Raw genomic sequence first — 24,805 nt, 5'->3', positions numbered from 1 at the left:
AGTATGTTCACACGTGGTATCTATGTTGCGGATTTCACCCTTTTCAGTACAGAGGGTGGATTCTGTGGCAAACCCGCATCACTTATGCTTTGCATCCCGGAACCAAATTCTTGCCATTTGGTTTAGATTTTGCTGCTGTGGAATTCTGGACCCATCCTCGTGGACATACCCTTTTACAACTTAGTGTTAGATTTTTTTTTTATTCCCATTCTGTACCATTTTCAATACACATGTTTGCTGTCAGTGAATAAGTGCATTCTTTTTTTTTAAATCAGATAATTTTTATTTGACTTTTTTGAAAATCACAAAAATACAAAGGAAAATAGTCTGCACAGTATACATGAAACAGTTGATGACAAAAATACCATAGCATTACAAGATCGGAATAAGTGCATTCTTAAATATTGCAGTTCCTCACTGTTGCCTGATTTCATTTACCGCAATGTCACTTGCCTTACCTATAGTCACTATTCACATAGAGGATACATCTAGGTATTATTTATCTCCTGGCATGCCTAGTCTCCTGTTCTTGGTCCCATCATGAACCTTCCCACCTGGTGGACACAGCTCATCTCCATTGGAGTGAATGAGGATGAAGTGCAGTACCTCACACCGGCTGTGGACAGGTGCTGTTTATGGAGAAAAGCAGCCATGTTTTTCTAATCCTGGACAGCATTTCTCCTCATAGCTGCAGGTTAGCTGATCAGGACATTTTTAACTCCCCCCTACAGGCTAAAGACTATCAGCTTTTGTAATGATGCCATGGTAAATTCACGAGGCGTACATCTTAAAGGGGTTGTCCGGGTTCAGAGCTGAACCCGGACATACCCTTATTTTCACCCCGGCAGCCCCCTTGAGCCTAGCATCGGAGCATCTCATGCTCCGATGCGCTCCTGTGCCCTGCGCTAAATCGCGCAGGGCACGGGCTCTTTTGTTTACAATAACACACTGCCGGGCGGTAACTTCCGCCCAGCAGTGTGTTCGGTGACGTCACTGGCTCTGAGGGGCGGGCTTTAGCTCTGCCCTAGCTGTTTTACTGGGGTTCCTGTCAGCCCCATGGAGAGCCCCGGTACGTCACCGGAACTACTAAAAATGCCTTTGCCCTGTGCAATATAGCGCAGGGCAAAGGAGAGCATCGGAGCATGAACTGCTCCGATGCTCATGTCAGGGGGGCTGCCGGGGTGAAAATGGAGGGATGTCCGGGTTCAGCTCTGAACCCGGACAACCCCTTTAAATGGGTTGGCTCATCTCAGTCATTGTTGGCATATTGCAAGAACACGTCATCAATGTAAGATAGGTCTGGGTCCCACCTCTGGGACCTGCTCTTATCTCTAGAACGGGGCCACCAAAGTGAAGGAGAGCACATTGCGCATGCATGGTTGCATTTCGATCACGTCGGGGACAGGTTCTGGAAATGTAATTTTCATCTGTATATGTAAAGGGTTTATCCAGTATCTCTAATGCCCCCCATATGCCCAGGTACCTCACAGAGGTTTGTACTTGCCTCGCTCAACAGCACCTGCATGGCTTCTCATACCGGCACGGCCACCACTGGATCTCCCCATTGCGCGGATGAAAACATCCGGCGTCGAGGGGGGTGGGGGGCCATCTAATAGCAGGCCACGACCAGGACGAGCCTCCCTAGCATCGTGGGTGACGGTAGGGAGGCTCGTTCCCATCATGGCCTGCTATTGGCTCCCCCTCTCCCCCGACGCCGGATGTTTTCATCCACGTGATGGGGAGATGGAGCGACGTGGGTGCTGGGCATATGGGGGGCATTATAGAACTTGGATAACCCCTTTAATCGCGTTCTGACACTGTGCTTCCACAGATCCACAGTAATATGCATCAAGAGGTCTCCTCCTGCAGTCCACTCCATTATGTGTGCGCGCTTGGGGGTCCTCTTATTGCATTGTACTACCGGTTTGCAGGAACACGGTGTCAGAATCCGAGTATGAAGATACAAGTTACATTATGACTCGGCGTCCTTTATACTATGCATTTGTAACATCCCAGAGTATGTCACTAAAAACTCTGTTCCCCTGCTACAACATGTTAGGTGTGTATGTATTATTATCCTGTGTAATCTAACTCTGCATTTTCCTGTATATGTATTTTCCAGGCTTGTATCATGTATTTGCTGTAATTTCCCTGTCCGCCAGCAGGTGGCAGCAATATGTAAGCAGACCAAGGTTAGTTAGTATATCTAGTCTGGAATAGTCCATTGCAGTCTAGGCTCCCCTGTGTGAGCATAAGTGGGACGTTCCCATGTCCTGTCTCATGAGGAGGAGAAGGAAGTGTAGTCAGTGTACCAGCCACCCCCTACCGGGGTAGGTTGTGTTGGTAAGAGCTCCCAGAACCAGGGATCCCAACCCTGGATCCCGCCTCGGCTGAGGCAAGGATCCATCTTCCCAGCCTGAGCTATCAGCATCAGCTGGTTGACAAGAAAGCAGCCACCTCCAACCTCCAGGAAGAAGCATCCCCTGTGAGCCAAGCTGAGTGTACATATCCAAAGTCCAGGAGAAGCCAAATTCCTCCTCAGCTAGTCAGGCCCAGATAAAGCGGAAGACAGACAGAGCAGAAGATAAATACCTGCCGGATTCTCTAGGCCAGGCATGCTCAACCTGCGGCCCTCCAGCTGTTGTAAAACTACAACTCCCATCATTCCCTGACAGCCTATAGCTATCATCCTACAGAAGGGCATCGTGGGAGTTGTAGTTTTGCAACAGCTGGAGGGCCGCAGGTTGAGCATCACTGCTCTAGGCATATGACAAGAAGCAGAATACATATAGATTCCTGCCACATATTGCCAATACCTGCTGGGGACCCAAGACTATTGCTGTAACTTGTATGGATTTAAAGCTGCCATTCAGTAAAGACAAGTTGGATTATATCTCCTGTCTGGATCTCAATCATTCCACCATAACTCCTACTGACAACACTCATTTTATTGCAAGTGAGTCAGGATCCAGGCGTCCAGCTGTACCAAGGAAGGAGATACCGTTGACACTAGCATATCTGCTATACAGAGACATTATCCCCCTCTGGCATTCCTCACCTGGTACGTGAGTTATTAAATCTTAAAGGGCCCTGCTACAGTACCTGCGCAAGCTGCAATTGGCGTCACAAACTATTCACATATATACTGACCCACTGCATAGCTGACCCACTGTACCAGTGTCCTGCTCATTGCACATTGCTTACTGTAAATTGGGAGGGGGTGACAGATTTCCTTTAAAAGAGAGGTATTTGTCATGGACGTTCCCTTGGCAGGTACCAGGAGATCGGAGAGACTGGCAACTCGTGGGTTAAATTGACAAGTTCACTGTGGATCTTATTGTGTCTGTTTTGGTGAATCCCACACCCCTTGCTTCAGATGTTGCTTGTTGGTAATTTACCTTTCCCATAAGTATCTGCTTCTCACTCGTGGAGGTGCGGTTTATAGATTTTCTTCCTGCCTTCTAACTAGCTGGTCGGTTGTACTCTGTGGTGCTTCTGGAGTTGCCAGTTTTCTACTTTCAGATAAGTCTTGTCTTTTATTATTGTTTTGTGTTTGTTATATTCCCTGTTGTTTGTATCTGGGCCTGAGACAGAGACTTCCATTCGTCCATCTGGGGAGGAATGGGTTGTCTCTGGTCCTAACCTCATTCCAGGGCCTTATAGGGATATAAGGGCCTAGGTATACAGCATATGAATATTCCTACCTTCAAGGTCTATTCATATTGATAGGTAGTTAGGGCCCGGATTAGGGTTGTTTAGGAGGTGACCTGTTTCTTCCCTAGTTTCCAGGCCCAGTTACTGTTCCCCTTCCCCCCCACACTGACCGTGACAGTATTATAGTTTCTACAAATAACATGTATAATGTACGTTTCCATTTACGTCTTACAAGATCTCTGCTTGCTGTCATTCATTGGGAACCTTCATTGTTTAGTTCCAGTGGATAAAAAAAACCAAAAAACACCTATCTGTCCCGGTCATGTGATGGAGACGCAGGTGCTTGACCTGGTAGGGTACCTTCACACACAGCAGATTTTGCTGCAGAACATTTTTCTGTGAAATCAGCCCTGTTTACCTGAATGGCGGCGGGAAGCAAATGCATGCAGGTGAATGGACCTGAATTTCAGTCACAGGAAATTTTCTGCAACAAAATCTGTCGCGTGTGAAGGCAGCCTTACGATAAGTGCACATGGTAGATTTTGATGCCAGTTTTGATGCCAGTTGGTCACTTTGGATGAAATGGACCCCCTCGCTGCTTAGCTCTTCTGAATGGCACTAAACTGCGAGCGAACACTTGTCTCTCCCCACTGTCCGCACACCACACAAAGAATGGACATGGCGGGGTCACAGCTATAAACTCCCACAAGCTGCAACACTGCCTCCCATTGAAAACGCCACACATGGCGGCCGCTGCAATTTTGGCACGATGTCCGTGCCAAATTTCTGACTGCAAGTGTCGCAGTGTGAATGGGCCCTAAGGGTATATGCACATTTCAGTGTAACTTATGAGGTTTTAATGCGGGTTTTCGCTGTGTTCCTGCACCAAATCCGCACTTAAATCCACGTTACTTGTTCCAGATGTCACCCTTACATTGAAAAGGAGGAAATCTGCTCTGAAAATACGCACAAAGTATTGACATGCTGTGGACTTCAGAATCCGCCCTGCAGGTTATTTTCCGCTCTGGAGAATTTTCACACCGTGTACATGATGTTTTTAAAATCTCATCTGCTTAGGCATCTTTCACACCAGTGCTATGCATTCCGGCAGGTTTTTGTCTGTCCGAATCCCGGCATATTACAGTCAATGGGGCTGGCAGGCATCATGTTAACATCCATCAGTTCCGAATCCAGAGAGCTCCAGCAGAACTCATAACGATAGTGTAAAACTAGCCTTGGCTGGTACTGTATTATGCTGTAGATTTTCCGAATGGGTTGCGCACCTTTGTGTCCATCACTTGACCAGAACAGATTTTTATGAAATGGCTGCAAGCAGAGATCTTGAAAACCTGGAGGAAGTGATGGGAAAGTATATTGGAAACATATATACAGTAACTTTTCCCGTTAAAGAAGAGTACATGATATTTCATGTATACATGATTAACTCTCTGATCTGCATTTCTGAGAGGGTGAGCGCCCGTTTCTAGGCTGTTATATATGAGTGCACTGAGTGCTGTCACATTGCACTGAATTATTAGATCGGCTACAGAATCAGCGCTGACCTTCCAGTGTTATACATAGCTATAAAATTCCAGAATTTCCTTCTTTCCGACTTCACTTTTACATCAGCAAGCCTATTACAGTTGATGTATGTGACTCTTTAATTTGCGCAGCAGTAACCTTTATCAGATCATTTTCTGCTCATAATAATGTTGACCAAAAATAACTTTTTTTTTAATCTTCTAATAAAGCAAGAGGTCTCAGCTGCTGCTTGGGTTGGATATTTGCCTCTTTGTTCTTGCTATTAGAGGACACTCGCTCATGTGTTTAGAAGCAGAAGACAATTACTTCGGGGCCTCCAGTTCTTATTTTGGATCTGTGTCTGACCCCTTCCGTTCAGTGCTGTGGCATTAAAGCGGCCGATGAACTCTCTCTCTTCCGTCCTCCCCTTCTGAAAAGAAACCACACGCCTTTCATAGTTTCTGCAGTCTGATCTCTTCATCTCGCTGCTTCAGGGCCATGACCGGGATGTAACTTGCTGTGGGATCAGTCTGCTCATTGGATTATATACAACATTGTCCAGGCGTTTATTACAAAGGTAAGGTCATGAGATAGAGGAGCGTTAAGTTGGATTTGTTGGGGAATGCATTTTCCTTAAATTCATCGATTTATGATAATGTGAAAGGAAGCAAATTATGGGGACAATTTCTCTTGTTGGTCATTTGCTATGGAAATTAACCCTTTGATGACCATACATTTTTCTAATTTAGTGCAATAGTTTGATACTAGTCGGAGCCAGTGTCAAGAGTAGGTGGCCACCTAGGGCATAATTGAGGAGGTGAAATAGATTTGGAAAAACTGCAAAGCTCTGGATTTACATCTTTTGGTCACTTAAAATGCTTTAAAGGGGTTTTCTGAGATTACTATGGTTTTTATCAGATAGACTCATGTAGTTGCTTACATTGTGTACATCTTCCCAGTGCGTTGCTTACATTGTGTACATCTTCCCAGTGCTTTTTCTTTTTAAATTTGGACTCTTCTGACCCGTTTTTACCATGTAAACCAGTTCATCTGCATCTGCATTGTTTCCATCCTGTATGTGGCACTTTTCCTGCCACAGTTTCAGCTCTGCCCCTAACCACGCCCAACTAATTTTAGCCCCTCCCACCCAGCTAGTTACATCGACACTCTCCTATCACTGCACTGCTTGTGGACATAACATCACAGGAAAAAGGAAAGAGCTGCATGGACATGGTCATGTGACCACAGCCCAGAACGGGAGATGGAAGGAATAAAGAAGGAAAAAAAAAGAAATTTAAAAATTACAGCGACCCTCATAAATTATTATTTTAAAGGTTGTTGATGCAAACCAAAGTGTGATGGTATGATAAGCACTTAACTTACAACTGTGTCCGCCTAGTTCCTTCTGCCATTCTACAGTCGGAAGCCACATACGCCACTCAGGACCAAGTCGATTTTTTTATATTTATTTCACTCACTTTTATATAGCACTGACAAATTCTGCAGGAGAGGACTCCCCTGCATAACGAAAACGGAACAGATCCATTTTGCAGCCCATAGACTTCTATTATGATGGAATGAATAACTAAATGCCTTTTATGCATTCAGTCATAGAATTGCGTTAAGGTCTGTGGTAACGGAATCTATAACGCAATTCACCTTTTACCAGTAAACGAAGCGTGGACGAATTTCAAAATCTAAAATTCGCTCATCTCTACTATCTGGCTATGCCGGATCCGGAGAACTCCAGCAGGCTGTTCTCTTTGAAACAGCCTGCTGGATGTGAGATGTCGTAGATGTGAAGTACCCTTACTGTTATTTTTGATAAATGATGACCTTTGTGCTTTAATCATTTGAGCTATTGATATTCGGTGGACATTCTCTAGTTTATGACATTGTACAGTCTATTTCCACTGTACTGCGTAGGACTGTCTGCTTGGCTGTTTCGGTAACCTTGTCTATCTAGTGGGCCCAAGGTATGCCAGCCCAACCCTGGGTAGTATCTACACTAAGAACATCTAAAAGCTTCTTTTCTCTCCTACATTGTTTTATCCATGCATACTGGCAAGTCACAGAGTACTTGTCATTTATTAAAGACATCTTTTCTGGAGCTGTATATGGATGTAAAGAAGGCACAATCTCTTTAGATATTTATATGTTATGTTTATTGGTGCATTAAAAATGTTCACATCATGCATCCATGTAAATAATAAAGATTTCAGGTGAAGTCACTTTCCATATAAAGGAGCAGACAATGATGACTTAGCTCTTCAGGCCTTGGCTTTCACTTGTTACTGGAAACCCAGGTCTGTATCACACATGACGGAGAAGTAAAGAGTAGGAACTTCAGGAGTGTTACCTCACTAGATGGAGTTCTCCTGGATGCCTCTATGATATTCCTTATGCAACACTGCATTCAACCATTTGGCCTTCTGATTGTCATGTCCGGTGGGTGAAGGAGCTGCTTTACATCTCAGCAGCTTCCTTTTGTCTCTGATCAGTGGGTGAAGGAGATGCTTTTTTTTTTTTTTTTCAGTGATTTCCTTCTGTTTCTGCCACCACATTGTAGGTGAGATGTCCAGATGGTAACACAGCAAGTAGGGTTGAAAGAAGTCCTTCAGTTTCAACCTATAAATCACTTGATATGTTGATCCAGAGGAAGGCACTAGTAGTGTCCTCATATAAGGGGAAACATACTTACACTGTTCTGCTCTGCCAGATGCTGGTGGAAGAATGGATAAAATCTCATAGACCAAGTTCTTGAGATGTCTTGGAGTTAAGCTAGAATTCACAGGCTGCAATGGAGGCTTTGTAATTAGCAGACTCTTATCAAGAAAGAAATGAATCATGAGACAAATGATATATGTGACAAATCTGTTATTTGTCTTCTCAGTTGGCCTCTAAGGGGAATAATTTATCCTCACTCACTACCCAACTGTCATGGTAGCATCTATATGTTTTCTGCTGTGGTTGTTACTGGTGAAAGAGCAGATGATTACAGGAGCTGCTTCATGGTGTCAGGTAGGAGTTCATAGATGGAGAATATGGAGGGGTTTATTGTCTCTGCTGGTTTTGCTTGGTCATCCACCAGCTTTGTCCACAAACCAGTTACGTTTATTTCTTCCTGAACGACCTCCTGGTGAACAATTTAACCATCCAAGTTTTGGTCTGGATGATGACAGGATGAAATTGTGCTGACCACTTCAGACATACAAAGCTGAATATATTGAAGATCTTCTGTTCTCTAGATCTTATTCTGTTTGTCATTTCAGAATAGTCCAGGGAATGTTTAATATCTAGGTCAACAGAAACTGCCATCAGGATTCCTGGTGGTGCCATTCTCCTGGCCTCCACTCCATTCACTCCTAGCCACTGTAGGTAATCGTTACACAGCAGCCCTTGTGAGATGTTCACTGTGTCAGGGGTAAGAGACTCTGAGTAGACTGGAGCATGGTGGAGGACAGATTGATGAATTTCTGAGATATTTTCCAGGAAAGGGAAGCTCTGATGTGTACAGTTTATATAGAATCGTGCTAATTGCAAAGTGATCTACCCTTTGTCCATGTGCCTGGCATTTCACCAGTTTTGGGACTGCTTATCCAGGTACCTATGCAATCTTGGGCCCCTGATGCACATATATGGCAGCAAGGCCAAATTTAGTTATTTTGACATGGCCGTCTGTGGTCACAAGGATGTTTTCTGGCTTCAGGTCCCGATGTAGAATGTCTTTGTTATGCATGAACTCTGTGCCACAGACCACTTCTGCTGAGATGAATTTAATGGTAGCAGTATCTAGGGGAAAGTTCTTTGAGATGAAGTTCAGCAGGTCCCCTCTGGTGGCCAATTCCATCACATAATAGACAATGTTTAGTGAATGAAAGGTGGCTAGGCCGTGAATCAGGTACTGACTCTTATGGGATAGTTTGTCCGACACCTTAATGACGACGCATTCTTTGCGGATTATATCTCTTGCCTTGAAGAATTGGCCTAAGTTTCCTGCTCCCAGTGTTCGGTGGAAGATAAAGGACTCTAGTGATAGGGGTACTGTGACAGATGGTTCCTCGCCTGACTGGTCAGGTTTATCCAAAGAGATGTCACTTGTGGATTTCTGGTCAAGGCGCCTGCTGCTTAGCTCTACTACTGATGTGACTTTAAGCCATGGGATTTTACATGAACTTCTTAGTTCTTTTATGTGATTTGTCCTCCTCCATTTTAACCCAGCAATCCTCACCCATGCTTTCTGTAGGCAGTCTATGAATGGGATCTTTTGGCTTTTCTTTTGGCTAACCAAGAGTAGCGTAGTTGTAAGCTCTTAAAGGGAACCTGTCACCTAAAAAACGCCTCCCAAACCGCCAGCATTACCTTTAAAGTAGCCAACAGTATGTTCCTAAAGATCCTTTTCTTCCTCCGGCCAGATACACAAAAATCTTGAAAAACGAACTTTAATCCCCTGCACGCGCTATGTAACAGCAGATTTTGACGTCAAGGGGGCAGCGGCCACCTCGCTAAAAGTCAAACTAAGCCCGCCCCTTACCCGTCCTCCCTTCACTGTGATTGACCTCCTACTGTGAGGCTGGGATCGTGCAAGTCTCGCGCATGCGCACCACTCCTTGTCACTGTCCTGTCTCCGCCTCCCTCACTCGGCCGGCCGCTTTTCTCCCTCTGTGCATGGTGCATCTGGCCGGAGGAAGTAAAGGATCTTTAGGAACATACTTCTGGCTACTTTAAGGTAATGCTGGTGGTTTGGGAGGTGTTTTTTAGGTGACCGGTTCCCTTTAAGAAATGAATGATTGTCCATCTGACAGCTATCATGCTAAACTTGAGGGACCTATAGTGGAAGGGATGCATTTGGAAAATCTGACATAGTGGGGAAGTATTAAACAATTACCCTAAGTTTAGTTACAACCTGTGAATTCCTTTTAATACAGTCTTTGGTCAAGTAGATCATTCATTTTGACCATGCATGCAAACGTGCACCCCATTTTTGTTTTAACCGTTCAGGCATTAATACACCCCAAATATATACACTCTCTTTAAATATTCATTGCTAGCTTACTGTTGCAATTAAATTTGTTTGCTGGGCCAAGCGATGTAATTCCAGAGTTCGTATTTACTCACTTGTGTTTTACAGCGCCGTTCTCCATCCTGCTCCAGCTGTACCTCCTTTTCATGAGTACTGTATTTTTTCACTTACGGTTTGTTCCCTGTACCATAATTGTATATAATCATTTTAAGCATATGAAAGAGTACATTGCAATCGCAGTACATGCAATTATAATAAGCGTATAATTTCCTACCCATCTGTGATTTTTAAGTAGCGCTAAAATTCAGTACTTGCACCAACTTTCCTAGACCTTGTGAATGTAATTTACACGTGTTTCGCTTAAGCCGGGTGTATTTGGTTTGTCTGCATTGCATTTCTCTCAAAGAATAAAAGGGAAGGTGAAAAGTTGTAAGGCTCATAATAGCAAAGCAAAAATATGCAGTCTATAGCTCCAGTGAAGCAGCACCCTTGACTGGCATTGGTTATATTTAGAGATGAGCAAATTGAATCCCACAAAGTGGAATTCAATCCATATTTCAGGATAAATTCAATTTGCCTAGAAGCCGAATTTCCTCGTGCTTCGTGTTAGTGAATTCATTTAACCTAAAATAGTATAAAAAAACAAAAAAAATATCAAACTTACCGCCTCCATTTGCTCACGACGGGCCGCCAGCCTCCATTTGAAGACCTTGGCCGAAATCCCGTGCGGCGCGAGATTACATCATCACGCCGGCCGGCGTGATGACATAATCTAACGATTTCGGCTGAGATCTTCAAGCAAGATGGCGGCGGCTGGCCCATCGCGAGCAAATGGAGGGGGTAAGTTTAATTAAACATTTTTTTTATTGTTAATTTTACACTCTGATGCCACGATCATGTATGAACGCAGCATATGAGGGGTACATTGATGGGGGGGGGGGGCGGCGCTACTTATGCGCTTCGTGACTAAGTGAATTTTTTTTGTCAAATTCGCTGAATCAAACTTTTAAGAGATTCACTCATCTCTAGTTATATTGTCCACAAATGTAAAATCTGTCATTTTTGTAATAGACTTTAATACTTTACTGTAATGCACCAATCTTCAGTTACATAATAGCTTGGTGCTTCATTTATAAACCATGTACTCTATGTGAAATACAGGTCAGAAGAGCATGCTTTGTTTAAATACTGCACCAGGAGGATTTGCTGTGTAATGTTGGCCTTGCACATTGATTATACTAGACCAGAGATGCCAAACCTGTGGCCCTCCAACTGTTGCATAACTACAACTCCCAGCATGCCTGGACAGCCTACAGCTATTAGGGCACACTGAGAGTTGTAGTTTTGTAACAGCTGGGTGAGCATCACTGTACTAGACTATACAGTGCATTAGGAAAGTCTTCCGACCCTTAAACTTTTTTCACATTTTATTACGTTGCACCTTGTGCTACAATAATAAAAACAAACTAGTTTTTCCCCATCATTCTGCACTCAGTACCCCATTATGAGAAAGTGAAAACAGAATGTTTGAAATCTTTGCTGATACAGTCAGGTCCATAAATATTGGGACATCGACACAATTCTAACATTTTTGGCTCTGTACACCACCACAATGGATTTGAAATGAAACAAACAAGATGTGCTTTACCTGCAGACTGTCAGCTTTAATTTGAGGATATTTACATCCAAATCAGGTGAACGGTGTAGGAATTACAACAGTTTGTATATGTGGCTCCCACTTGTTAAGGGACCAAAAGTAATGGGACAGAATAATAATCATAAATCAAACTCTCACTTTTTAATACTTGGTTGCAAATCCTTTGCAGTCAATTACAGCCTGGATTTTGGAACGCATAGACATCACCAGACGCTGAGTTTCATCCCTGGTGATTCTCTGCCAGGCCTCTACTGCAACTGTCTTTGGTTCCTGCTTGTTCTTGGAGCATTTTCCCTTCAGTTTTGTCTTCAGCAAGTGAAACGCATGCTCAATCGGATTCAGGTCAGGTGATTGACTTGGCCATTGCATAACATTCCACTTCTTTCCCTTAAAAAACCTCTTTGGTTGCTTTTGCAGTATGCTTTGGGTCATTGTCCATCTGCACTGTGAAGCGCCGTCCAATGAGTTCTGAAGCATTTAGCTGAATATGAGCAGATCATATTGCCCGAAACACTTCAGAATTCATCCTGCTGCTTTTGTCAGCAGTCACATCATCAATAAATACAAGAGAACCAGTTCCATTGGCAGCCATACATGCCCACGCCATGACACTACCACCACCATGCTTACTGAGGAGGTGGTATGCTTGGGATCATGAGCAGTTCCTTTCCTTCTCCATAATCTTCTCTTCCCATCACTCTGGTACAAGTTGATCTTGGTCTCATCTGTCCATAGGATGTTGTTCCAGAACTGTGAAGGCTTTTTTAGATGTCGTTTGGCAAACTCTAATCTGGTCTTCCTGTTTTTGAGGCTCACCAATGGTTTACATCTTGTGGTGAACCCTCTATATTCACTCTGGTGAAGTCTTCTTCTCTTGATTGTTGACACACATACACCTACCTCCTGGAGAGTGTCCTTGATCTGGCCAACTGTTGTGAAGAGTGTTTTCTTCACCAGGGAAATAATTATTCGGTCATCCACCACAGTTGTCTTTCGCGGTCTTCCGGGTCTTTTGGTGTTGCTGAGTTCACCGGTGCGTTCCTTCTTTTTAAGATTGTTCCAAACAGTTGCTTTGGCCACGCCTAATGTTGTTGCTATCTCTCTGATGTTTTTTTTTTTTTAGCCTAATGATGGCTTGCTTCACTGATAGTGACAGCTCTTTGGATCTCATCTTGAGAGTTGGCAGCAACAGATTCCAAATACAAATAGCAGACTTGAAATAAACTCTGGACCTTTTATCTGCTCATTGTAATTGGGATAATGAGGGAATAACACACACCTGGCCATGGAACAGCTGAGAAGCCAATTGTCCCATTACTTTTGGTCCCTTAACAAGTGGGAGGCACATATGAAAACTGTTGTAATTCCTACACCGTTCACCTGATTTGGATGTAAATACCCTCAAATTAAAGCTGACAGTCTGCAGTTAAAGCACATCTTGTTCGTTTCATTTCAAATCCATTGTGGTGGTGTACAGAGCCAAAAATTTTACAATTGTGTCAATGTCCCAATATTTATGGACCTGACTGTATATTGAAAAGATAAAAACTAAAATCTTACATTTATGTAAGTATTCAGTCCCTTTACTCAGGACTTAGTTGAAGCACCTTGGATATTGATTACAGCCTCCAGTCTTCTTGGGTATGATACCATTAGGATTGCACAGCTGGATTTGAGGATTTTCTGCAGATCCTCTCAAGCTCTGTCAGGTTGGATTGGGACCCTTGGTGGGCAGCCATTTTCAGGTCTCTCCAAAGATGTTCAATTGGGTTCACGTCAGAACTCTGGTTGGGCCACTCAATGACCTTCACAGAGTTGTCCCTAAGTCACTCCTGTTTTGTGTTGACTGTGCGCTTACGGTCAGTATTTTGTTGGAATGTAAACCTTTAGCCCAGTCTGACTTTCAGAGGACTCTAATCAGGTTTTCATTAAGAACATCTCTGTTCTTTGCTCCATTCAGCTTTCGCTCAACCCTCAGTCTTCATGTCCTAGCCACTGAACCCCCTCACACCATGATGCCACCACCATCATGCTACACTGTAGGGATGATATTGTACAGGTGATGAGCAGTGCCTTGTTTTCTCCAAAGAGGATGCCTAGAATTGACGCCAAAAAGTTAAATCTTGGTTTCATCAGACTAGAGAAACTTGTTTCTCACACGCTCATCCCCTTTATGTACTTTATTTGCAAACTTCAGATGGCCTTTTGTGTGTCTTTAACTGAGGGGATGCTTATTTCTTGCCATTCTGCAATAAAGCCCAGATTTGTGAAGTGCTCTCAAGGATGATTCAGTGCAGCAGATCTGTGATTCTATACAATCCTGTCTTTGAGCTCTACAAGCAGTTCTTTCCTCCTCACGGCTTGTTTTTTGCTCTAATATGTATTGTCCGCTGTGAGACCTTATATAGACAGAGTTGTCTCTTTCTAAATCATATCCAATCAACTGAATTTACCACAAGTGGACTCCAATAAAGGTGTAGAAAGATATCAGAGATGATCAAGAGAAATGGAAGGCCCCCAGAACTAAATTTTATTTTTTCCTTTTTAATAAATTTGCTAACTTTTCTAAAATTCTGTTTTCACTTTCTTTTTATGAGGTAATTTTAGCACAAGGCCGCAACATAAAGAAAAAGTGAAAGGGTTGGAGGACTTTCCGAATACTGTAAAGTGAAACTCCACCTACCCGATTTACATGCAGCATAAAAAAATATCCATATAGAAATCACAGTGACTGCAGATATCAACATAGACTAATATTAGCATTTATGACTTAGATATGTACAAAGCTGCATAACATCACCCTGAAATGATGAACATCAAAGACCGTTTCTCATCAGTTCCCCCTCCTCACTCCATGTATTAGGGTAAGACCACATGGTTAGGTTTCCTGATGCAATTTTGGAAGCCAAAACTTGGAGTGAATAAAAAAAAAATACATTGCCTCTGTCCTGTATACTATCCTGTCCTGTACCCACCACCGTACAATGAGGAGGAAGAGCTACTAGGCCTGAGAGATAGGAGAAGGGAGCAGGTCTCCTCCTATTGCTTCCCTAATCATGGCCCTTTCTCCTCACCGTATGATCAGACCTGGATGCTAGGACTGTGCATACCCAGAAACCTGGGACCCTGAGTCGCTCTGATAATCCCTCAAATAAAGAAAGGGCTGAGACGACCTGTTCATCCCAGACACGGGTGAACAGGAGTCTCAGTGGCCTAGCTGCCAAGGAAGGGACAGACAGTGCACAGGTACCGAATCGGCAGGCAAGTGCCCAGAAACAACACGCACTTACCTGCCGCGGCAAAAACGATAACCAGAGCCCCATGCAGACAGGATGTATGGTGGCCCCCCGGCAGACCTGCACACTGACTTCTGGTTCCCCCTCTGGGGAACCCTGAGACCCCCTTCCGGAGGCACAACACACAGGGAACATGTCTAGCAAACATGCTGGACTACAGACACCAACAGACCAGACATGTAATGACCACTAGACAAGACAACAACCACCTATACATAAACATCACCAACCATTTGCAAGAGTAGTGAAGGGAAGGTAGACCTAGAAGACATCGGAGAGACATCGATGTCCCACTAGGTGGCCCTTAAGGGCTGGAGTACAACAAAGGCTGGAGTACAACTGACTCCAGCCTGGAAGCCACAGGTGATAAAACCCAAGTGGCCACACCAAGCCAGGAAGTTAACCACTCCAGCACCAGACAGGGGATGAACCCGGAGAAGGGGAGCAAAGCCCATACATGCTGCAACAACAATGCGTTGCCGCTGGCAACCAGCATGTGCGGCAAATGTGTCACGGTGCACAACAAAGACCGTGGTAGTACCAGAATTGTCAGTTTTGCCCGAGCCAGCAGGTGGAGACTAGCTACTGTGATGTCTCATAAATACTGCACACAGATTACACCCTCTGAAGCCACATGGACGACATTATGCAACGCTACGGTAACAGTGTATCTGTGAATCCAGCACTGGGGTAAGAGAAAGTTACTAAAACTAGCAGCAGCATCTGTGTGTGTGTCTCTACCTCTCTATCTCACTCTACATCTATGTCCTCCTCCCCCTCCTTCCTCCATAGACGTCTCAGGCAGCATGTAACCTGATCTTACCAATGTGTTTCTTACCAGAGGCAAATAAGACAAACTTGGGGGTGATCTTGGCAGCCCAAATGTTTCCTGCTTTTCCTTCACAAAGAACAGAATTAAGCAGAAGATATGGAAGCCCTTCATATCACGCTATTAAATCGGCTATGCCCTTCTTCATGTAATGCAAAATATTAAAAAGATCCTGACAGGCAGGGCAGTAGCTTTGTTTCCTGACACTTTATTAAAATGTGAACTGTATTTCAGATTGTAATCTTGTAAGGAGCAGGGAAGGAGATGTAGCACTTAATTTCCTTCTGATGCAGACCATTTTTTATAGAAGTCTTCAGCACAAAGAACAGAGCCGGAGCCTCCAACACTTAATGTCATCTCTGAACCAGATCTTCTGATGAGCAGTAACAATTTGTGGTGTCAACATGACTGGAATTTAGCAAGCGTACTAATGTAATCTGTAATGCTGTGTGCGAGGGGTCCCAATGCTATGTAATAGCCAATCCTGTCCGGCTGGAAAACCTGATGGAAAATTGTGTTTGGAAATTGTTGCATAGAAATAACGCCTCAGACTAAAGGTCGCCACACGCATTAGACAGAAGTGAGTTGATTGTTGAACAGACAGAGTCGTTAAACAAGCGATCGTCTAGCGAATGATCATTACGACTGTACAGCCTTACACGTTTTAATCCATATAGGCCATTACAGACATTCAAGCAAGGACAGGATCATTAAACTACAGCGTGTAATCTAGTGGTGTATTTTTTTGTGCATTCCTGTGTGTGAGGGAGTATTTTCTTTGCAGGGGAGGAAGGGGTTAACGGGAGCTGATTGCAATGTACATCTGAGAGGTACTTGATTGCATGTGATGAGCTGCTGCCCACCCACAGAAAGGGAAGAGACACATCCTGCAGGTATAGGAGTGAAAAAAGAGAAACAAGGTAAGTTTCACTGGAGAGCGTGATGGCACGCGTTACTCCAGATATTTTTATTTAAAAATAATAACCCTCTAATTCAGGGATCTCAAACTGCGGCCCTCCAGCTGTTGCAAAACTACAACTCCCACAATGCCCGGACAGCCTACAGGTATCGGCCTACAGCAGGGCATTGTGGGAGTTGTAGTTTTGCAACAGCTGGAGGGCCGCAGTTTGAGATGCCTGCTCTAATTGATGTTTTCAAGAACCAATATCATTTTTCTTTCTTTTCAAATGCCACCATTTTGCTGTAAGCTTTGGCTTTACTCTTGACAAACTGTATGCCTTGTATGCAAGTCATATTTTTACATTGCCAATTGGGCATTTATAATTTATCTTTACCAAAGGGGCTTTCTACACTGATGTAGCACTGTTCAATCAGCATGGGCAGTGCCTGACTTCTCGCACTGAGACATTGCCATCTTTCTCAGCTTGTCGGAGCAAGAAGCAAAAAGGACCCGTCTAATGGCTTCTACTGCCTCTGGCTTGCCACTACTTCAATAAAAGAGATAGCAAGGTATTTCAAAATATAGAATGGCCGAAGCTTGTCAGTTTCCATCACAGACAGTTGTGGTATATCCCAAAAATATGACACAAATATCTGTTAGATTCAGGTACCACATCAGGCACCTTCACCTAAGGGTACGTTGGCATCTGCAGCATGCCTGATCTGGCACAAATGCCGACTGTTGGCCAGAAAAAAACATTGCATGCGACTATTTTTGTCCAGCCAAAACCTGTCATTTATGCTGGAAAGCGTCGGGATCACCACCAGACCCCATTATAGTCGATGGAGATCCAGCGATAAACTGTAGAGATTGGCAGTGCCGGATCCGGCGAAATCCAGCAGGCTGCTCTCTACCTGAAAAAAGCCTGCCAGATCCACTGCCGCATATGTGAACATACCCCTTTTCAAGAGTGGGGGTCCTGGAAGCCTACTCTGTTAGCTCTGTAACTCTCATAGAAATGAAAAAGAGAGCTGCACACAGGTTTGGCCATTTCTCCGTTTGCCATCACCAAGCTGGATGACATACAGTAAGTGGGACAAAGATCTATCAGACCTTTATGGCATATCTTTTGACATTTGTAAACTTTAGGCTTAATACACCCTAGCAATGTGTACATATAATGCTATAACTTCCATCTCTAACCAAAGGAAGAAAAGGAAACCCTTCATGATGGCATTTCTCCACTCTTTCTTGTTTTTTGTCCACTTTCTCCTACTTCCCCTCCATGCAGTCGCCTCTTCTCTTATTCACTCATTCAGATATACCCCTTTACCTATTTCTGCCAGACCAGATCAGCTCTCTATCCCCTGAATTTCCTATAAGTAGGTACGTGTTCGGTCCTTCGTGCTGTCGGCATACCGGTGTGGTAGTTCTTCTTGCAGTATGTACCTGTTCTTCATCCATTTACTGCTGTCTTCTGTTGCTCTCACGGTGAATGAAAATAGAGCTGACGACTTGTTCTTTTGATCATTGTTTGACAATAATTCACCAGAAAGTTAAATTATTTATTTACAGCTTAATTATTAAGACGTTGTCAGTCTACAATTGTTTAAAAAAACAAATCCTAACAAACTTTTTTTTCTTAACTCTGGCACTTTTTATATTTTTCCTTGTTTACTGGAAGATTAAAGACACAACATCAGAGCAGTCAGTGCACCTTGGTGCTTCAACTGTGATGTTTTCCAGCATTTTTGCTTTTCTTCTCTTCACTCTTTAGTCCGTGTTAGCTGAAGGAAAGTGGACATTGCAATAGGTTCACAATTTTTATTTATTTTTATTAACGTTCTTATTGACTTTTTGAAAATGTAAACTTTTTTGAAAAACAAGCAAGGGGGAGGAAAGAGAAATTTTTAGATGGAAAAGACTATGATAAAGGGGATTCATTGCTAAGGTTGGCCATGGAGGTCTGGCCAATCTCTTCCAATGCTTTCATGCACATGCACACTTGGCTAAATATGTTTCTGTCCTTATATCTCAGGAAGTGGCTAATCTCCCAGAGAATGGATCAAGCTGTTGACATCCACCCAACGTCATCTCTCCCGACTTCTACCATTGGGGAAAACAGTCAGGAGGTCCTCATACACATTGAGATGGCTGTTAGCCTTGATAAGATTGCCAACTGGACTACTAAGTTTAGAATGAGCATAAATATCAATGAATGAATAGGTTCTACTGAATCCCCAAAACTGTGTGTGTGTGTATATATACATATATATATATATATATATCATAGCTCCTCCTGCTCTATAGTTTGCCCCCCTGCTACATTCATATGTTCCTGCCCTTCATAATCTGCCTTCCTGTTAATAAATGTGTAGGGTTTTATAGCAAATTATTCAGAAAGACATATTACTATTAAAAGTATCTATATGAAAATATATATTATATAATACGGGGAATTTACTGCCTTTACAGTTGACTCAATATACAATATTTTCAACCTACCGTACTGTAGTAATGTGAAACGACATGCTACCGTACATATTTGTTTGGCTAGAACAGGGTTCAGCAACCACTCGGCACTCCAGATGTTCTGAAACTACAACTCCCAGAATGCTCCATTCACTTCTATGGGAGTTGTGAGAACAGTGAGTATGTTTGCATGCTGGGAGTTATGGTTTCACAGCAGCTGGTGCCGAAGGTGGCTGATCCCTGGGCTTGTTTGGCTAGAACAGGGTTCAGCAACCACCCGGCACTCCAGATGTTCTGAAACTACAACTCCCAGAATGCTCCATTCACTTCTATGGGAGTTGTGAGAACAGTGAGTATGTTTGCATGCTGGGAGTTATGGTTTCACAGCAGCTGGTGCCGAAGGTGGCTGATCCCTGGGCTAGAAGATCCAGTTGGCATGCACTGATTGGCCGTCCGTTGGCGCCTCTCTACAATACAGTGTGGTGATACCTGTCCTGTACTGCTCTTTACCTGTGCCAGGATAAGCTATTTTTTCTGTGATATAGTGTACTGCGCAGGGAATTAAAGAAATTCCCGTCCACTATGTAGAAAATGATTTTCAGCTTTTGGCAGATATTTATGACTTTTATATGTAAGGACTTGTTTTATCTGTAATGAGATTTTATTTATTTTTCTTATTTTCACTTGACATTTTGGGCTTTGGAACCAATTAATAGTTTTCCTCGGAGTTGCAGCTTCAATTTACAATGTTATCAACTAACAATTGTCATCGCAGAACCAATTAATATTGTAACTTATTTTATTTACTCGTTTCAAAAGTAATAGTTTGCTGCTGTTTAAGGAAAACATTAGCAACAGAGTTTTTCTCGTCAACAATTTAAGAAGCGATGCGTCTGCTTGAAATGACCGAAGGAAAATGGGACAAACTTAGGCCACATTCTCATCTGCATCACAGAGTTTGTCAAAAATAGAGGTCAAAAAAGTTCTGCGTTCTCCTCAAAAAAAAAAAAAAGTTCTCCTGAATGTAAACCTAACAGATCCCATTCTAGTCAACGAGATCTGCTGCCTCCGTTCCTGTCAGCTATGTGCCAAAACCGGCACTATTATTTTAGTTCTTTTGCTCCTGTAACGGAACGGGAATATAAAGTACTCCTTAGAGGTGTCCTCATTTTATGCATTTATAAAGGATATCTATCTATAAAGGGGGGTTCACATATCAGGTTTTAATGTTTGTTTTTTTTAAATTAATTTCTGTAGTTTTTTTTCTCTTTATATCCAAAGCCCAGAGCGGATTAAAAAAGAATGGGAAATACAAAGGAAGGATGTTTCCTTTTGCTTGATCCACTTCTGGCTTTGACTCAAAAGACTGCATCAAAAACTTGTGCAGCCACCCCTCCATTGAACTTTATAGAAATGCATATTTTGTCATGATATGAAATGTGTCCCTTTCCCTTTACAGCAGAGGACTGGGTAAGAACCGGTAAAGATCTTGCCTCAGTTAGACTTTTATGCTGCTAAAAGTTACACAATCTCCCTGTAATACATTTTTTTTTTTTTTTTAGTTTAGAAGATCTGCCAGTGCTCTCTGTAGAAGCTGAAAAGAAAAAAAAAACTTATATCCGAACATCTGGCAGCCTGTTTTTCCAAGAAGTTGGCTTTATTTTTCCATGGTATTAAGAACATTTAGGGCTTGGCGTCAGACAGATATAAAACAAAATCAGGTTGAGTCCAGGCAGGCACAGAAGATGACCTGTGACCGTCTTCTTTCATTATGGCTTGTGCTATTCATGAAAGGGTTTGTTACTTTTCGCTTTGTGAACCGCTTAAAAGGCTGATAGGATTGTCACGGAGTAATGAGCACCAGCCCATAGGTACCAGCAAGCCGAAAAGACTGCATGAGCTGTGATAACCAAACCTGCTTTATATTTCCATAATGCACAAAGAATGAGTGAAGTTTAGCAGATGATGTATTTGACTGCCCTAAAAAGAATAAAAAGCAACATAAAAAAAATTCAGTAGCTTGGGGTAATGCATCCGGTGAGTGGTTTTATACTGGATGGTCTGACATAGGGACTCTTTATCTTGCTACCAGATCTTTTCTTTGTAGACAACCCCATTTTTTAAGAAGGACGTCACCAGGTCCTTCTTCCCACACCTCTTGCAGATTTTGTGGCGGAAAGTTTCTACAGAGGTAAAATAGTTTTTAATCATTTTATTAAAATGACCGATTATGTATTACATACATATTTCGAGTCTGTATGGCTGGCTGCACATGCTTCACTTATCAGTTGAAGAGATGTCACCAGGGTGCGCTATGGGGAAGACGTCTAGCTGGTGGAGGCAGTGTGATGTCTTGGGAATCCTTGGGGATTGGCGTTCTTGTGGATATTACTTTGACATATACAATCTACCTAAACACTTTTGAAGACCAAGTTCATGGCAATGGTATTCTCTAATGGATGTGATCTCTTTTTAGTATAATATTGCATCCTTCCATACTGTAACAACTGTTCAAGAATGCAACATGATAAAAAGTTCAAAGTGTTGACTTGGACTCCAAATTCTCCGGATCTCGATCTGATCAAGCATCGTTGGGATGCACTGGAAAAACAATCTTGATCCTTGGAGGCCCCAGCTCACAGCTTAAAGGATCTTCTGCTAACATTTTGGTGCCAGATACCACAGGACACCTTCTGACATCTTGTGGAGTCCATACCTTGATGGGTCAGGGCTGTTTTAGAGGCACAAGGGGGACCTGCAAAACATAATGCAGTGTATGTGATGGACATACCTCTTATTTTTTATACCCCCTTTGCGTTAATTACCTCCTCTTTATCTCAAAAAATTTGCCTTGTCATTTTCTACTTCCTATCTTTTTCTAGAATCTCCATGTCCTCCTTTCTTTGCTAGGAAATCTGCTGCTAGGCACAGTTAAACTCTCTGCCTTACCCTAGATTTGTGTGATTAGAAAGTACGCCTCAGTGCTTTTTTTTTTTTTCCTTATTTTTTCCCTTATTGTTTGCAACCCCAAGACGTCAGTAAAGCTTTTCTGCTAAAGAATAAATCTGTGTCTGAAATGCAACTAAGACAAATGAATGCTTCATTTTCCATATGTGAAAGGTGCTTTTGAATATCAATAAATTTAAAATCAGAAGTTAAATTCTTAACGCATGATCAGTACCAGACAGTTTCATAACGGCGGCGGCGGCTCTGGTCCCTCTGGGTAACGCCTCGGGGTGGGGAACTGGAAAAGTGACAAATGCTGCTCTGATCCTAACACGCTGACAACTAGATGTTAGTTTAAATAATGTACCATTGCTCGTGGGGGTTTTCAACCAGGCACTGTATTACGATATTATACTACTCACACATATTATGTGTTTTAAAGTTTTTAGATCATTTCTATTTCCCCCCAGTGCATAGACGACTAGGCTCCCCTTCAAAGTGGCATGTGTGCTGCAGGCAGAGATATTCATACATAAGTAGGCAACATTATATTGCATTGGAATAGCTTTTTTCACAAGCTGAGGGAAAATATAAAACAGTGTTTCAATCACAAATGCAATAAAGTGCAAAATCTAGGCAGAGCACAGCACGAACTCATAAGACTTGTTTGCTAACGGGGTTGCCCAGGAAATTAAAAAAATGACTTTTAAATCCGCTCACAATGGTGCAAAAGAGTAAAAAACAAGACTCAACTCATCGATCCCCTGCCAATCCCTTTCCGATGCTACACGGGTCCTCAGTTGCTCTCTGCTTTCAAATCCCTCCTGCTCACTGCTTTAGGTTGGTCGCCTCTTTACCTGGTGGTATTTCTACTATGCCAGTGCCCTTCATTGAAGATTAAAGGGGTTGTGCACCTTTGGGAGGGCAAACCCCCCTCTTGGGGAGACCTGTTTACCTGCTCCCTGGCACTGGCTCCCTGCTCCTTCACTCTCTGACCTCAGCCACATTACTGTGCTCCTAAGGTGTCACCTTCCATTTTGACGCTGCCGCAGACAGTCGCTGGCCTCAGGGGTGACCACTGCAGCCAACAATTGGTTGCAGTGGTATCAAAACAGAAGTTGACATCCTGGGAGAGCAGCGGAGTGGCTGCGGGCAGGGAGAAAAGGAGTGGCTAGCCAACGCCAGGGAGCAGGTAGGCTTCCCTTCGCATGTCAGCCCAAGAGGAGAGAGGGGGGGGGGGGGATTTGTCAAACCACCCCCAAAGTGCACAACACCTTTACAAGGGTTGTGCCACTAATAAAACTTATTTCCTATCCACAGGATAGGGGATATATGTTTAATCGCTGGGGGGCTGATCTCTGAGACCTTCAATGATCACGAAAACGGGGGTGTGCAAGTGCCACCAAACTGCCCCATGAGAATGGAGCTGTGATGCTCATGTGTCCCCTGCTCCATTCACTCTTATGGGACCGCTGTAAGCACTGATCTCTGCAGTCCATAGAAGTGAATTTAGCACAGGATGAACAGACGCACCACCGCTCCATTCTCGTGAGGCAGTTCGCCGGCACTTGCGGAACCACATTCTCCTGATCACTGGGGGGTCGCAGCAATCAGACCCCCAGCAATTAAACACTCATCCACTAGCCCGTGAAAGGGAATAAGTGTTATTAGTGGCACATCTCCTTTAATTGTTCATAATGACTAGATTTCTTGTAGATGCTTGAAGAATGTCAAAGGACATACGGAATAAGGTGTTCTAACCCATCCCAGGCAGAAATGACAAGATGCATTGCTGGTAATTGTCGTGGACTGTGGATGCTCATTTTATTAGATGGTCTATTGGTCATAATGGCCGCTGTCTTGTAGACTGGCGTAGGGTATTCTGTTGCAAGTTCAATATTTCACGTCACATTTTTTTCAGAATTCCACATGTAATTTTTGCACTTTATGATTGAAAGTTTAAATAATCCAATGGTTCATCTGCAGGCAGCGGTTCTTTACATGCATTAAATGGCTCATTACCGTGCAGGAGGGAAGCGTATTTCTTAAAAAGAGAGCAAAATGTCAACTATGCAGGTGCAACAGTGAGCTTTTCCCGCTCCTTACATAGGCCTTGGATGAGTTAATGTTCATGCCTCCTGCAGAAATAGACAATCAAAAGATCATTTTCCTAGTTCAGAGTTGGCTGCATTTCCGTGGACCTTCTGGAGGCTGCACACACGCTTACATATGAGGCAGACTTCTGTACTATGCACTGGAGAGCCCTTCAGTTCTCTCTAATATTTCACTACTCGGTTATTGCCTCTTTTATATGTACATTTAGATATTACCTGGAGTTGTCTGTCTTGTTAACTAGGGTAAAAAAATAAATAATCTCCACTGTCGTGTCTGGCCCACTGCCACGTGACGTGTCAAATTATGTCCGCTTGTAATAAAATCATTTGGCACTAGGAAAAGCAGAAAGAAGGCCGCGGAAGTATCTGATGGGACCCTCACCGATCAGATG

The 24,805-nt window shown here is 43.2% G+C and overlaps 1 protein-coding gene across 2 annotated transcripts in view; it reads left to right on the top strand.

Moving 5' to 3' along the window:
• Positions 1-24,805, top strand: part of TSPAN4 (tetraspanin 4) — a 603,434-nt gene that overhangs the window by 74,006 nt on the left and 504,623 nt on the right. Inside the window, exon 1 of one of the 2 annotated variants that reach the window (XM_044269836.1) lies at positions 5,559-5,752. The exons of the other annotated variant lie outside the window; for it this stretch is intronic. The gene's annotated coding sequence lies outside the window, so the exon portion shown is untranslated. Of the gene's footprint in view, positions 1-5,558; positions 5,753-24,805 lie in introns of those variants that run through there. 2 annotated transcript variants of the gene reach the window in all.

The sequence above is a fragment of the Bufo gargarizans genome, chromosome 10 (genome assembly GCF_014858855.1).
Source record: "Bufo gargarizans isolate SCDJY-AF-19 chromosome 10, ASM1485885v1, whole genome shotgun sequence".
NCBI classification, from domain to species: domain Eukaryota; kingdom Metazoa; phylum Chordata; class Amphibia; order Anura; family Bufonidae; genus Bufo; species Bufo gargarizans.
The sequence above is the reverse complement of the archived record's forward strand: the minus strand, read 5'-3'. Positions and strand labels throughout refer to the sequence as shown.